At 45.1% G+C, this 12,526-nt stretch overlaps 10 non-coding genes across 10 annotated transcripts; all 10 read left to right on the top strand.

Moving 5' to 3' along the window:
* Positions 1-504: 504 nt before the first annotated feature.
* On the top strand, positions 505-695 carry LOC141221155 (U2 spliceosomal RNA). Its single transcript, XR_012289199.1, has one exon. It is a non-coding gene; the product is annotated as a U2 spliceosomal RNA (small nuclear RNA).
* A 1,115-nt stretch (positions 696-1,810) lies between these two features.
* LOC141221156 (U2 spliceosomal RNA) lies at positions 1,811-2,001 on the top strand. Its single transcript, XR_012289200.1, has one exon. It is a non-coding gene; the product is annotated as a U2 spliceosomal RNA (small nuclear RNA).
* A 1,115-nt stretch (positions 2,002-3,116) lies between these two features.
* On the top strand, positions 3,117-3,307 carry LOC141221522 (U2 spliceosomal RNA). Its single transcript, XR_012289552.1, has one exon. It is a non-coding gene; the product is annotated as a U2 spliceosomal RNA (small nuclear RNA).
* A 1,115-nt stretch (positions 3,308-4,422) lies between these two features.
* On the top strand, positions 4,423-4,613 carry LOC141221388 (U2 spliceosomal RNA). Its single transcript, XR_012289421.1, has one exon. It is a non-coding gene; the product is annotated as a U2 spliceosomal RNA (small nuclear RNA).
* A 1,115-nt stretch (positions 4,614-5,728) lies between these two features.
* Positions 5,729-5,919, top strand: LOC141221157 (U2 spliceosomal RNA). Its single transcript, XR_012289201.1, has one exon. It is a non-coding gene; the product is annotated as a U2 spliceosomal RNA (small nuclear RNA).
* A 1,115-nt stretch (positions 5,920-7,034) lies between these two features.
* On the top strand, positions 7,035-7,225 carry LOC141221158 (U2 spliceosomal RNA). The gene has a single exon (XR_012289202.1). It is a non-coding gene; the product is annotated as a U2 spliceosomal RNA (small nuclear RNA).
* Positions 7,226-8,337: 1,112 nt separating this feature from the next.
* On the top strand, positions 8,338-8,528 carry LOC141221501 (U2 spliceosomal RNA). Its single transcript, XR_012289532.1, has one exon. It is a non-coding gene; the product is annotated as a U2 spliceosomal RNA (small nuclear RNA).
* Positions 8,529-9,643: 1,115 nt separating this feature from the next.
* On the top strand, positions 9,644-9,834 carry LOC141221159 (U2 spliceosomal RNA). The gene has a single exon (XR_012289203.1). It is a non-coding gene; the product is annotated as a U2 spliceosomal RNA (small nuclear RNA).
* A 1,115-nt stretch (positions 9,835-10,949) lies between these two features.
* LOC141221617 (U2 spliceosomal RNA) lies at positions 10,950-11,140 on the top strand. Its single transcript, XR_012289622.1, has one exon. It is a non-coding gene; the product is annotated as a U2 spliceosomal RNA (small nuclear RNA).
* A 1,115-nt stretch (positions 11,141-12,255) lies between these two features.
* On the top strand, positions 12,256-12,446 carry LOC141221161 (U2 spliceosomal RNA). The gene has a single exon (XR_012289205.1). It is a non-coding gene; the product is annotated as a U2 spliceosomal RNA (small nuclear RNA).
* Positions 12,447-12,526: the final 80 nt, after the last annotated feature.

Consider the following 12,526-nt stretch of genomic DNA (forward strand, 5'->3'; position numbering starts at 1 on the left):
GCGGTCTCTGTGAGCTTCTCAGCGACATTCAGCCAGCCAGGCATCCTGCCTGCAGTAGATGGAATGTGGCAATGGAACGCTGGCTGCGCGTGTCATAATAGGCTCTGAGCCTTTATATACCTGTGCACAGCAGCAGCCACCTTCAGTCTGCTGCTGGACAGCCAGCAGCAGCAGCAGCAGGAGAGGTATGTAATCAGGAGCCCTCCTGCTAAGGGTAGACAGCTGCTCGTTCCACCCCACCCCCCGCCTTAATTGGTTCTCCTCCCTTCCAACGGTGTTGAGGCGGGTGGGAACAGCAGGGGGTGAAGGTGCTGTGTTTAAAGAGGTGGAGTTATGCAGATCTAAAACGCGTGGATTGCAGCAGCAGCAAGCCGAAAAGTGCAGGCATGTAAGGGATCTAGAGGTTGACAACATGTCTTCTTAACGGGAGTCCAGGAGCTCATCTCCACAAATGGACTTTTCAGGATCCTTGGGTGGCTCCGTAGTTTGAAACCAATTCTGGTTATCGCTTCTCGGCCTTTTGGCTAAGATCAAGTGTAGTATCTGTTCTTATCAGTTTAATATCTGATACGTCCCCTATCTGGGGACCATATATTAAATGGATTTTTAGAACAGGGAGATGGAAAAAGAGCTTGCTCTGTCCACTCCACGCATTGACCTGGTATTGCAGTATCTCCAGGACCGGTGCACCCCTTCTTTAATGCAGTTTCTAAAATCAGAAAGAATTGAATTCAATGTTTTTTGTTCATTTTGCTTGTTTGTCGGATTTTGGGATGGACTCTTTGGCTTTGCTTTTCTTCTCCTCATTGGATTTTTCATGTTCAAAGTTGCAGAAGCCAGATTACAAGCTCATTTTGGTTCAACTTCAGCAACTGTGCATTGCATTGCCATGTAATGTGATGCAATGCTATCTTTCTAGCTCTCCCTTTTTACTTCCTTTTGGATAAACAGACATATTAGGCAAGCATTTTGGAGCTTTCACCTAAATAACTACAGGTGGTGAGATAAGCTGCACAATATAATTGACCTTTCAGTATATTGTTGCACACACACCATCTATTTAGCAAATGCCCTTGTTATCAACAGCAGCCTTTTAAACTCACCTGAGCTAACAGGTATGTGCGCTGGTTACTCTGCTGCGCTTAAAATTTCTTTTTTGGTTTGCTACAATGCCTTTTCTGAAACGTTGTCTCCTTCTGCTGGAACACTGACTTCTTTCATTTAATGCCTGCAGACTATAAAAGAGAACCCAACCCAAAAAGTTTGGTTGATTAGTCTGTGGCATTCTGTTAAACTGTTGCTTATGGCGGTCTCTGTGAGCTTCTCAGCGACATTCAGCCAGCCAGGTATCCTGCCTGCAGTAGATGGAATGTGGCAATGGAACGCTGGCTGCGCGTGTCATAATAGGCTCTGAGCCTTTATATACCTGTGCACAGCAGCAGCCACTTTCAGTCTGCTGCTGGACAGCCAGCAGCAGCAGCAGCAGGAGAGGTATGTAATCAGGAGCCCTCCTGCTAAGGGTAGACAGCTGCTCGTTCCACCCCACCCCCCGCCTTAATTGGTTCTCCTCCCTTCCAACGGTGTTGAGGCGGGTGGGAACAGCAGGGGGTGAAGGTGCTGTGTTTAAAGAGGTGGAGTTATGCAGATCTAAAACGCGTGGATTGCAGCAGCAGCAAGCCGAAAAGTGCAGGCATGTAAGGGATCTAGAGGTTGACAACATGTCTTCTTAACGGGAGTCCAGGAGCTCATCTCCACAAATGGACTTTTCAGGATCCTTGGGTGGCTCCGTAGTTTGAAACCAATTCTGGTTATCGCTTCTCGGCCTTTTGGCTAAGATCAAGTGTAGTATCTGTTCTTATCAGTTTAATATCTGATACGTCCCCTATCTGGGGACCATATATTAAATGGATTTTTAGAACAGGGAGATGGAAAAAGAGCTTGCTCTGTCCACTCCACGCATTGACCTGGTATTGCAGTATCTCCAGGACCGGTGCACCCCTTCTTTAATGCAGTTTCTAAAATCAGAAAGAATTGAATTCAATGTTTTTTGTTCATTTTGCTTGTTTGTCGGATTTTGGGATGGACTCTTTGGCTTTGCTTTTCTTCTCCTCATTGGATTTTTCATGTTCAAAGTTGCAGAAGCCAGATTACAAGCTCATTTTGGTTCAACTTCAGCAACTGTGCATTGCATTGCCATGTAATGTGATGCAATGCTATCTTTCTAGCTCTCCCTTTTTACTTCCTTTTGGATAAACAGACATATTAGGCAAGCATTTTGGAGCTTTCACCTAAATAACTACAGGTGGTGAGATAAGCTGCACAATATAATTGACCTTTCAGTATATTGTTGCACACACACCATCTATTTAGCAAATGCCCTTGTTATCAACAGCAGCCTTTTAAACTCACCTGAGCTAACAGGTATGTGCGCTGGTTACTCTGCTGCGCTTAAAATTTCTTTTTTGGTTTGCTACAATGCCTTTTCTGAAACGTTGTCTCCTTCTGCTGGAACACTGACTTCTTTCATTTAATGCCTGCAGACTATAAAAGAGAACCCAACCCAAAAAGTTTGGTTGATTAGTCTGTGGCATTCTGTTAAACTGTTGCTTATGGCGGTCTCTGTGAGCTTCTCAGCGACATTCAGCCAGCCAGGTATCCTGCCTGCAGTAGATGGAATGTGGCAATGGAACGTTGGCTGCGCGTGTCATAATAGGCTCTGAGCCTTTATATACCTGTGCACAGCAGCAGCCACCTTCAGTCTGCTGCTGGACAGCCAGCAGCAGCAGCAGCAGGAGAGGTATGTAATCAGGAGCCCTCCTGCTAAGGGTAGACAGCTGCTCGTTCCACCCCACCCCCCGCCTTAATTGGTTCTCCTCCCTTCCAACGGTGTTGAGGCGGGTGGGAACAGCAGGGGGTGAAGGTGCTGTGTTTAAAGAGGTGGAGTTATGCAGATCTAAAACGCGTGGATTGCAGCAGCAGCAAGCCGAAAAGTGCAGGCATGTAAGGGATCTAGAGGTTGACAACATGTCTTCTTAACGGGAGTCCAGGAGCTCATCTCCACAAATGGACTTTTCAGGATCCTTGGGTGGCTCCGTAGTTTGAAACCAATTCTGGTTATCGCTTCTCGGCCTTTTGGCTAAGATCAAGTGTAGTATCTGTTCTTATCAGTTTAATATCTGATACGTCCCCTATCTGGCGACCATATATTAAATGGATTTTTAGAACAGGGAGATGGAAAAAGAGCTTGCTCTGTCCACTCCACGCATTGACCTGGTATTGCAGTATCTCCAGGACCGGTGCACCCCTTCTTTAATGCAGTTTCTAAAATCAGAAAGAATTGAATTCAATGTTTTTTGTTCATTTTGCTTGTTTGTCGGATTTTGGGATGGACTCTTTGGCTTTGCTTTTCTTCTCCTCATTGGATTTTTCATGTTCAAAGTTGCAGAAGCCAGATTACAAGCTCATTTTGGTTCAACTTCAGCAACTGTGCATTGCATTGCCATGTAATGTGATGCAATGCTATCTTTCTAGCTCTCCCTTTTTACTTCCTTTTGGATAAACAGATTTATTAGGCAAGCATTTTGGAGCTTTCACCTAAATAACTACAGGTGGTGAGATAAGCTGCACAATATAATTGACCTTTCAGTATATTGTTGCACACACACCATCTATTTAGCAAATGTCCTTGTTATCAACAGCAGCCTTTTAAACTCACCTGAGCTAACAGGTATGTGCGCTGGTTACTCTGCTGCGCTTAAAATTTCTTTTTTGGTTTGCTACAATGCCTTTTCTGAAACGTTGTCTCCTTCTGCTGGAACACTGACTTCTTTCATTTAATGCCTGCAGACTATAAAAGAGAACCCAACCCAAAAAGTTTGGTTGATTAGTCTGTGGCATTCTGTTAAACTGTTGCTTATGGCGGTCTCTGTGAGCTTCTCAGCGACATTCAGCCAGCCAGGTATCCTGCCTGCAGTAGATGGAATGTGGCAATGGAACGCTGGCTGCGCGTGTCATAATAGGCTCTGAGCCTTTATATACCTGTGCACAGCAGCAGCCACCTTCAGTCTGCTGCTGGACAGCCAGCAGCAGCAGCAGCAGGAGAGGTATGTAATCAGGAGCCCTCCTGCTAAGGGTAGACAGCTGCTCGTTCCACCCCACCCCCCGCCTTAATTGGTTCTCCTCCCTTCCAACGGTGTTGAGGCGGGTGGGAACAGCAGGGGGTGAAGGTGCTGTGTTTAAAGAGGTGTAGTTATGCAGATCTAAAACGCGTGGATTGCAGCAGCAGCAAGCCGAAAAGTGCAGGCATGTAAGGGATCTAGAGGTTGACAACATGTCTTCTTAACGGGAGTCCAGGAGCTCATCTCCACAAATGGACTTTTCAGGATCCTTGGGTGGCTCCGTAGTTTGAAACCAATTCTGGTTATCGCTTCTCGGCCTTTTGGCTAAGATCAAGTGTAGTATCTGTTCTTATCAGTTTAATATCTGATATGTCCCCTATCTGGGGACCATATATTAAATGGATTTTTAGAACAGGGAGATGGAAAAAGAGCTTGCTCTGTCCACTCCACGCATTGACCTGGTATTGCAGTATCTCCAGGACCGGTGCACCCCTTCTTTAATGCAGTTTCTAAAATCAGAAAGAATTGAATTCAATGTTTTTTGTTCATTTTGCTTGTTTGTCGGATTTTGGGATGGACTCTTTGGCTTTGCTTTTCTTCTCCTCATTGGATTTTTCATGTTCAAAGTTGCAGAAGCCAGATTACAAGCTCATTTTGGTTCAACTTCAGCAACTGTGCATTGCATTGCCATGTAATGTGATGCAATGCTATCTTTCTAGCTCTCCCTTTTTACTTCCTTTTGGATAAACAGACATATTAGGCAAGCATTTTGGAGCTTTCACCTAAATAACTACAGGTGGTGAGATAAGCTGCACAATATAATTGACCTTTCAGTATATTGTTGCACACACACCATCTATTTAGCAAATGCCCTTGTTATCAACAGCAGCCTTTTAAACTCACCTGAGCTAACAGGTATGTGCGCTGGTTACTCTGCTGCGCTTAAAATTTCTTTTTTGGTTTGCTACAATGCCTTTTCTGAAACGTTGTCTCCTTCTGCTGGAACACTGACTTCTTTCATTTAATGCCTGCAGACTATAAAAGAGAACCCAACCCAAAAAGTTTGGTTGATTAGTCTGTGGCATTCTGTTAAACTGTTGCTTATGGCGGTCTCTGTGAGCTTCTCAGCGACATTCAGCCAGCCAGGTATCCTGCCTGCAGTAGATGGAATGTGGCAATGGAACGCTGGCTGCGCGTGTCATAATAGGCTCTGAGCCTTTATATACCTGTGCACAGCAGCAGCCACCTTCAGTCTGCTGCTGGACAGCCAGCAGCAGCAGCAGCAGGAGAGGTATGTAATCAGGAGCCCTCCTGCTAAGGGTAGACAGCTGCTCGTTCCACCCCACCCCCCGCCTTAATTGGTTCTCCTCCCTTCCAACGGTGTTGAGGCGGGTGGGAACAGCAGGGGGTGAAGGTGCTGTGTTTAAAGAGGTGGAGTTATGCAGATCTAAAACGCGTGGATTGCAGCAGCAGCAAGCCGAAAAGTGCAGGCATGTAAGGGATCTAGAGGTTGACAACATGTCTTCTTAACGGGAGTCCAGGAGCTCATCTCCACAAATGGACTTTTCAGGATCCTTGGGTGGCTCCGTAGTTTGAAACCAATTCTGGTTATCGCTTCTCGGCCTTTTGGCTAAGATCAAGTGTAGTATCTGTTCTTATCAGTTTAATATCTGATACGTCCCCTATCTGGGGACCATATATTAAATGGATTTTTAGAACAGGGAGATGGAAAAAGAGCTTGCTCTGTCCACTCCACGCATTGACCTGGTATTGCAGTATCTCCAGGACCGGTGCACCCCTTCTTTAATGCAGTTTCTAAAATCAGAAAGAATTGAATTCAATGTTTTTTGTTCATTTTGCTTGTTTGTCGGATTTTGGGATGGACTCTTTGGCTTTGCTTTTCTTCTCCTCATTGGATTTTTCATGTTCAAAGTTGCAGAAGCCAGATTACAAGCTCATTTTGGTTCAACTTCAGCAACTGTGCATTGCATTGCCATGTAATGTGATGCAATGCTATCTTTCTAGCTCTCCCTTTTTACTTCCTTTTGGATAAACAGACATATTAGGCAAGCATTTTGGAGCTTTCACCTAAATAACTACAGGTGGTGAGATAAGCTGCACAATATAATTGACCTTTCAGTATATTGTTGCACACACACCATCTATTTAGCAAATGCCCTTGTTATCAACAGCAGCCTTTTAAACTCACCTGAGCTAACAGGTATGTGCGCTGGTTACTCTGCTGCGCTTAAAATTTCTTTTTTGGTTTGCTACAATGCCTTTTCTGAAACGTTGTCTCCTTCTGCTGGAACACTGACTTCTTTCATTTAATGCCTGCAGACTATAAAAGAGAACCCAACCCAAAAAGTTTGGTTGATTAGTCTGTGGCATTCTGTTAAACTGTTGCTTATGGCGGTCTCTGTGAGCTTCTCAGCGACATTCAGCCAGCCAGGTATCCTGCCTGCAGAAGATGGAATGTGGCAATGGAACGCTGGCTGCGCGTGTCATAATAGGCTCTGAGCCTTTATATACCTGTGCACAGCAGCAGCCACCTTCAGTCTGCTGCTGGACAGCCAGCAGCAGCAGCAGCAGGAGAGGTATGTAATCAGGAGCCCTCCTGCTAAGGGTAGACAGCTGCTCGTTCCACCCCACCCCCCGCCTTAATTGGTTCTCCTCCCTTCCAACGGTGTTGAGGCGGGTGGGAACAGCAGGGGGTGAAGGTGCTGTGTTTAAAGAGGTGGAGTTATGCAGATCTAAAACGCGTGGATTGCAGCAGCAGCAAGCCGAAAAGTGCAGGCATGTAAGGGATCTAGAGGTTGACAACATGTCTTCTTAACGGGAGTCCAGGAGCTCATCTCCACAAATGGACTTTTCAGGATCCTTGGGTGGCTCCGTAGTTTGAAACCAATTCTGGTTATCGCTTCTCGGCCTTTTGGCTAAGATCAAGTGTAGTATCTGTTCTTATCAGTTTAATATCTGATACGTCCCCTATCTGGGGACCATATATTAAATGGATTTTTAGAACAGGGAGATGGAAAAAGAGCTTGCTCTGTCCACTCCACGCATTGACCTGGTATTGCAGTATCTCCAGGACCGGTGCACCCCTTCTTTAATGCAGTTTCTAAAATCAGAAAGAATTGAATTCAATGTTTTTTGTTCATTTTGCTTGTTTGTCGGATTTTGGGATGGACTCTTTGGCTTTGCTTTTCTTCTCCTCATTGGATTTTTCATGTTCAAAGTTGCAGAAGCCAGATTACAAGCTCATTTTGGTTCAACTTCAGCAACTGTGCATTGCATTGCCATGTAATGTGATGCAATGCTATCTTTCTAGCTCTCCCTTTTTACTTCCTTTTGGATAAACAGACATATTAGGCAAGCATTTTGGAGCTTTCACCTAAATAACTACAGGTGGTGAGATAAGCTGCACAATATAATTGACCTTTCAGTATATTGTTGCACACACACCATCTATTTAGCAAATGCCCTTGTTATCAACAGCAGCCTTTTAAACTCACCTGAGCTAACAGGTATGTGCGCTGGTTACTCTGCTGCGCTTAAAATTTCTTTTTTGGTTTGCTACAATGCCTTTTCTGAAACGTTGTCTCCTTCTGCTGGAACACTGACTTCTTTCATTTAATGCCTGCAGACTATAAAAGAGAACCCAACCCAAAAAGTTTGGTTGATTAGTCTGTGGCATTCTGTTAAACTGTTGCTTATGGCGGTCTCTGTGAGCTTCTCAGCGACATTCAGCCAGCCAGGTATCCTGCCTGCAGTAGATGGAATGTGGCAATGGAACGCTGGCTGCGCGTGTCATAATAGGTTCTGAGCCTTTATATACCTGTGCACAGCAGCAGCCACCTTCAGTCTGCTGCTGGACAGCCAGCAGCAGCAGCAGGAGAGGTATGTAATCAGGAGCCCTCCTGCTAAGGGTAGACAGCTGCTCGTTCCACCCCACCCCCCGCCTTAATTGGTTCTCCTCCCTTCCAACGGTGTTGAGGCGGGTGGGAACAGCAGGGGGTGAAGGTGCTGTGTTTAAAGAGGTGTAGTTATGCAGATCTAAAACGCGTGGATTGCAGCAGCAGCAAGCCGAAAAGTGCAGGCATGTAAGGGATCTAGAGGTTGACAACATGTCTTCTTAACGGGAGTCCAGGAGCTCATCTCCACAAATGGACTTTTCAGGATCCTTGGGTGGCTCCGTAGTTTGAAACCAATTCTGGTTATCGCTTCTCGGCCTTTTGGCTAAGATCAAGTGTAGTATCTGTTCTTATCAGTTTAATATCTGATATGTCCCCTATCTGGGGACCATATATTAAATGGATTTTTAGAACAGGGAGATGGAAAAAGAGCTTGCTCTGTCCACTCCACGCATTGACCTGGTATTGCAGTATCTCCAGGACCGGTGCACCCCTTCTTTAATGCAGTTTCTAAAATCAGAAAGAATTGAATTCAATGTTTTTTGTTCATTTTGCTTGTTTGTCGGATTTTGGGATGGACTCTTTGGCTTTGCTTTTCTTCTCCTCATTGGATTTTTCATGTTCAAAGTTGCAGAAGCCAGATTACAAGCTCATTTTGGTTCAACTTCAGCAACTGTGCATTGCATTGCCATGTAATGTGATGCAATGCTATCTTTCTAGCTCTCCCTTTTTACTTCCTTTTGGATAAACAGACATATTAGGCAAGCATTTTGGAGCTTTCACCTAAATAACTACAGGTGGTGAGATAAGCTGCACAATATAATTGACCTTTCAGTATATTGTTGCACACACACCATCTATTTAGCAAATGCCCTTGTTATCAACAGCAGCCTTTTAAACTCACCTGAGCTAACAGGTATGTGCGCTGGTTACTCTGCTGCGCTTAAAATTTCTTTTTTGGTTTGCTACAATGCCTTTTCTGAAACGTTGTCTCCTTCTGCTGGAACACTGACTTCTTTCATTTAATGCCTGCAGACTATAAAAGAGAACCCAACCCAAAAAGTTTGGTTGATTAGTCTGTGGCATTCTGTTAAACTGTTGCTTATGGCGGTCTCTGTGAGCTTCTCAGCGACATTCAGCCAGCCAGGTATCCTGCCTGCAGTAGATGGAATGTGGCAATGGAACGCTGGCTGCGCGTGTCATAATAGGCTCTGAGCCTTTATATACCTGTGCACAGCAGCAGCCACCTTCAGTCTGCTGCTGGACAGCCAGCAGCAGCAGCAGCAGGAGAGGTATGTAATCAGGAGCCCTCCTGCTAAGGGTAGACAGCTGCTCGTTCCACCCCACCCCCCGCCTTAATTGGTTCTCCTCCCTTCCAACGGTGTTGAGGCGGGTGGGAACAGCAGGGGGTGAAGGTGCTGTGTTTAAAGAGGTGGAGTTATGCAGATCTAAAACGCGTGGATTGCAGCAGCAGCAAGCCGAAAAGTGCAGGCATGTAAGGGATCTAGAGGTTGACAACATGTCTTCTTAACGGGAGTCCAGGAGCTCATCTCCACAAATGGACTTTTCAGGATCCTTGGGTGGCTCCGTAGGTTGAAACCAATTCTGGTTATCGCTTCTCGGCCTTTTGGCTAAGATCAAGTGTAGTATCTGTTCTTATCAGTTTAATATCTGATACGTCCCCTATCTGGGGACCATATATTAAATGGATTTTTAGAACAGGGAGATGGAAAAAGAGCTTGCTCTGTCCACTCCACGCATTGACCTGGTATTGCAGTATCTCCAGGACCGGTGCACCCCTTCTTTAATGCAGTTTCTAAAATCAGAAAGAATTGAATTCAATGTTTTTTGTTCATTTTGCTTGTTTGTCGGATTTTGGGATGGACTCTTTGGCTTTGCTTTTCTTCTCCTCATTGGATTTTTCATGTTCAAAGTTGCAGAAGCCAGATTACAAGCTCATTTTGGTTCAACTTCAGCAACTGTGCATTGCATTGCCATGTAATGTGATGCAATGCTATCTTTCTAGCTCTCCCTTTTTACTTCCTTTTGGATAAACAGACATATTAGGCAAGCATTTTGGAGCTTTCACCTAAATAACTACAGGTGGTGAGATAAGCTGCACAATATAATTGACCTTTCAGTATATTGTTGCACACACACCATCTATTTAGCAAATGCCCTTGTTATCAACAGCAGCCTTTTAAACTCACCTGAGCTAACAGGTATGTGCGCTGGTTACTCTGCTGCGCTTAAAATTTCTTTTTTGGTTTGCTACAATGCCTTTTCTGAAACGTTGTCTCCTTCTGCTGGAACACTGACTTCTTTCATTTAATGCCTGCAGACTATAAAAGAGAACCCAACCCAAAAAGTTTGGTTGATTAGTCTGTGGCATTCTGTTAAACTGTTGCTTATGGCGGTCTCTGTGAGCTTCTCAGCGACATTCAGCCAGCCAGGTATCCTGCCTGCAGTAGATGGAATGTGGCAATGGAACGCTGGCTGCGCGTGTCATAATAGGCTCTGAGCCTTTATATACCTGTGCACAGCAGCAGCCACCTTCAGTCTGCTGCTGGACAGCCAGCAGCAGCAGCAGCAGGAGAGGTATGTAATCAGGAGCCCTCCTGCTAAGGGTAGACAGCTGCTCGTTCCACCCCACCCCCCGCCTTAATTGGTTCTCCTCCCTTCCAACGGTGTTGAGGCGGGTGGGAACAGCAGGGGGTGAAGGTGCTGTGTTTAAAGAGGTGGAGTTATGCAGATCTAAAACGCGTGGATTGCAGCAGCAGCAAGCCGAAAAGTGCAGGCATGTAAGGGATCTAGAGGTTGACAACATGTCTTCTTAACGGGAGTCCAGGAGCTCATCTCCACAAATGGACTTTTCAGGATCCTTGGGTGGCTCCGTAGTTTGAAACCAATTCTGGTTATCGCTTCTCGGCCTTTTGGCTAAGATCAAGTGTAGTATCTGTTCTTATCAGTTTAATATCTGATATGTCCCCTATCTGGGGACCATATATTAAATGGATTTTTAGAACAGGGAGATGGAAAAAGAGCTTGCTCTGTCCACTCCACGCATTGACCTGGTATTGCAGTATCTCCAGGACCGGTGCACCCCTTCTTTAATGCAGTTTCTAAAATCAGAAAGAATTGAATTCAATGTTTTTTGTTCATTTTGCTTGTTTGTCGGATTTTGGGATGGACTCTTTGGCTTTGCTTTTCTTCTCCTCATTGGATTTTTCATGTTCAAAGTTGCAGAAGCCAGATTACAAGCTCATTTTGGTTCAACTTCAGCAACTGTGCATTGCATTGCCATGTAATGTGATGCAATGCTATCTTTCTAGCTCTCCCTTTTTACTTCCTTTTGGATAAACAGACATATTAGGCAAGCATTTTGGAGCTTTCACCTAAATAACTACAGGTGGTGAGATAAGCTGCACAATATAATTGACCTTTCAGTATATTGTTGCACACACACCATCTATTTAGCAAATGCCCTTGTTATCAACAGCAGCCTTTTAAACTCACCTGAGCTAACAGGTATGTGCGCTGGTTACTCTGCTGCGCTTAAAATTTCTTTTTTGGTTTGCTACAATGCCTTTTCTGAAACGTTGTCTCCTTCTGCTGGAACACTGACTTCTTTCATTTAATGCCTGCAGACTATAAAAGAGAACCCAACCCAAAAAGTTTGGTTGATTAGTCTGTGGCATTCTGTTAAACTGTTGCTTATGGCGGTCTCTGTGAGCTTCTCAGCGACATTCAGCCAGCCAGGTATCCTGCCTGCAGTAGATGGAATGTGGCAATGGAACGCTGGCTGCGCGTGTCATAATAGGCTCTGAGCCTTTATATACCTGTGCACAGCAGCAGCCACCTTCAGTCTGCTGCTGGACAGCCAGCAGCAGCAGCAGCAGGAGAGGTATGTAATCAGGAGCCCTCCTGCTAAGGGTAGACAGCTGCTCGTTCCACCCCACCCCCCGCCTTAATTGGTTCTCCTCCCTTCCAACGGTGTTGAGGCGGGTGGGAACAGCAGGGGGTGAAGGTGCTGTGTTTAAAGAGGTGGAGTTATGCAGATCTAAAACGCGTGGATTGCAGCAGCAGCAAGCCGAAAAGTGCAGGCATGTAAGGGATCTAGAGGTTGACAACATGTCTTCTTAACGGGAGTCCAGGAGCTCATCTCCACAAATGGACTTTTCAGGATCCTTGGGTGGCTCCGTAGTTTGAAACCAATTCTGGTTATCGCTTCTCGGCCTTTTGGCTAAGATCAAGTGTAGTATCTGTTCTTATCAGTTTAATATCTGATACGTCCCCTATCTGGGGACCATATATTAAATGGATTTTTAGAACAGGGAGATGGAAAAAGAGCTTGCTCTGTCCACTCCACGCATTGACCTGGTATTGCAGTATCTCCAGGACCGGTGCACCCCTTCTTTAATGCAGTTTCTAAAATCAGAAAGAATTGAATTCAATGTTTTTTGTTCATTTTGCTTGTTTGTCGGATTTTGGGAT

The sequence above is a fragment of the Phyllobates terribilis genome, unplaced genomic scaffold, assembly GCF_046119375.1.
Source record: "Phyllobates terribilis strain yellow unplaced genomic scaffold, ASM4611937v1 Scaffold_325__1_contigs__length_2139453, whole genome shotgun sequence".
NCBI classification, from domain to species: Eukaryota; Metazoa; Chordata; class Amphibia; order Anura; family Dendrobatidae; genus Phyllobates; species Phyllobates terribilis.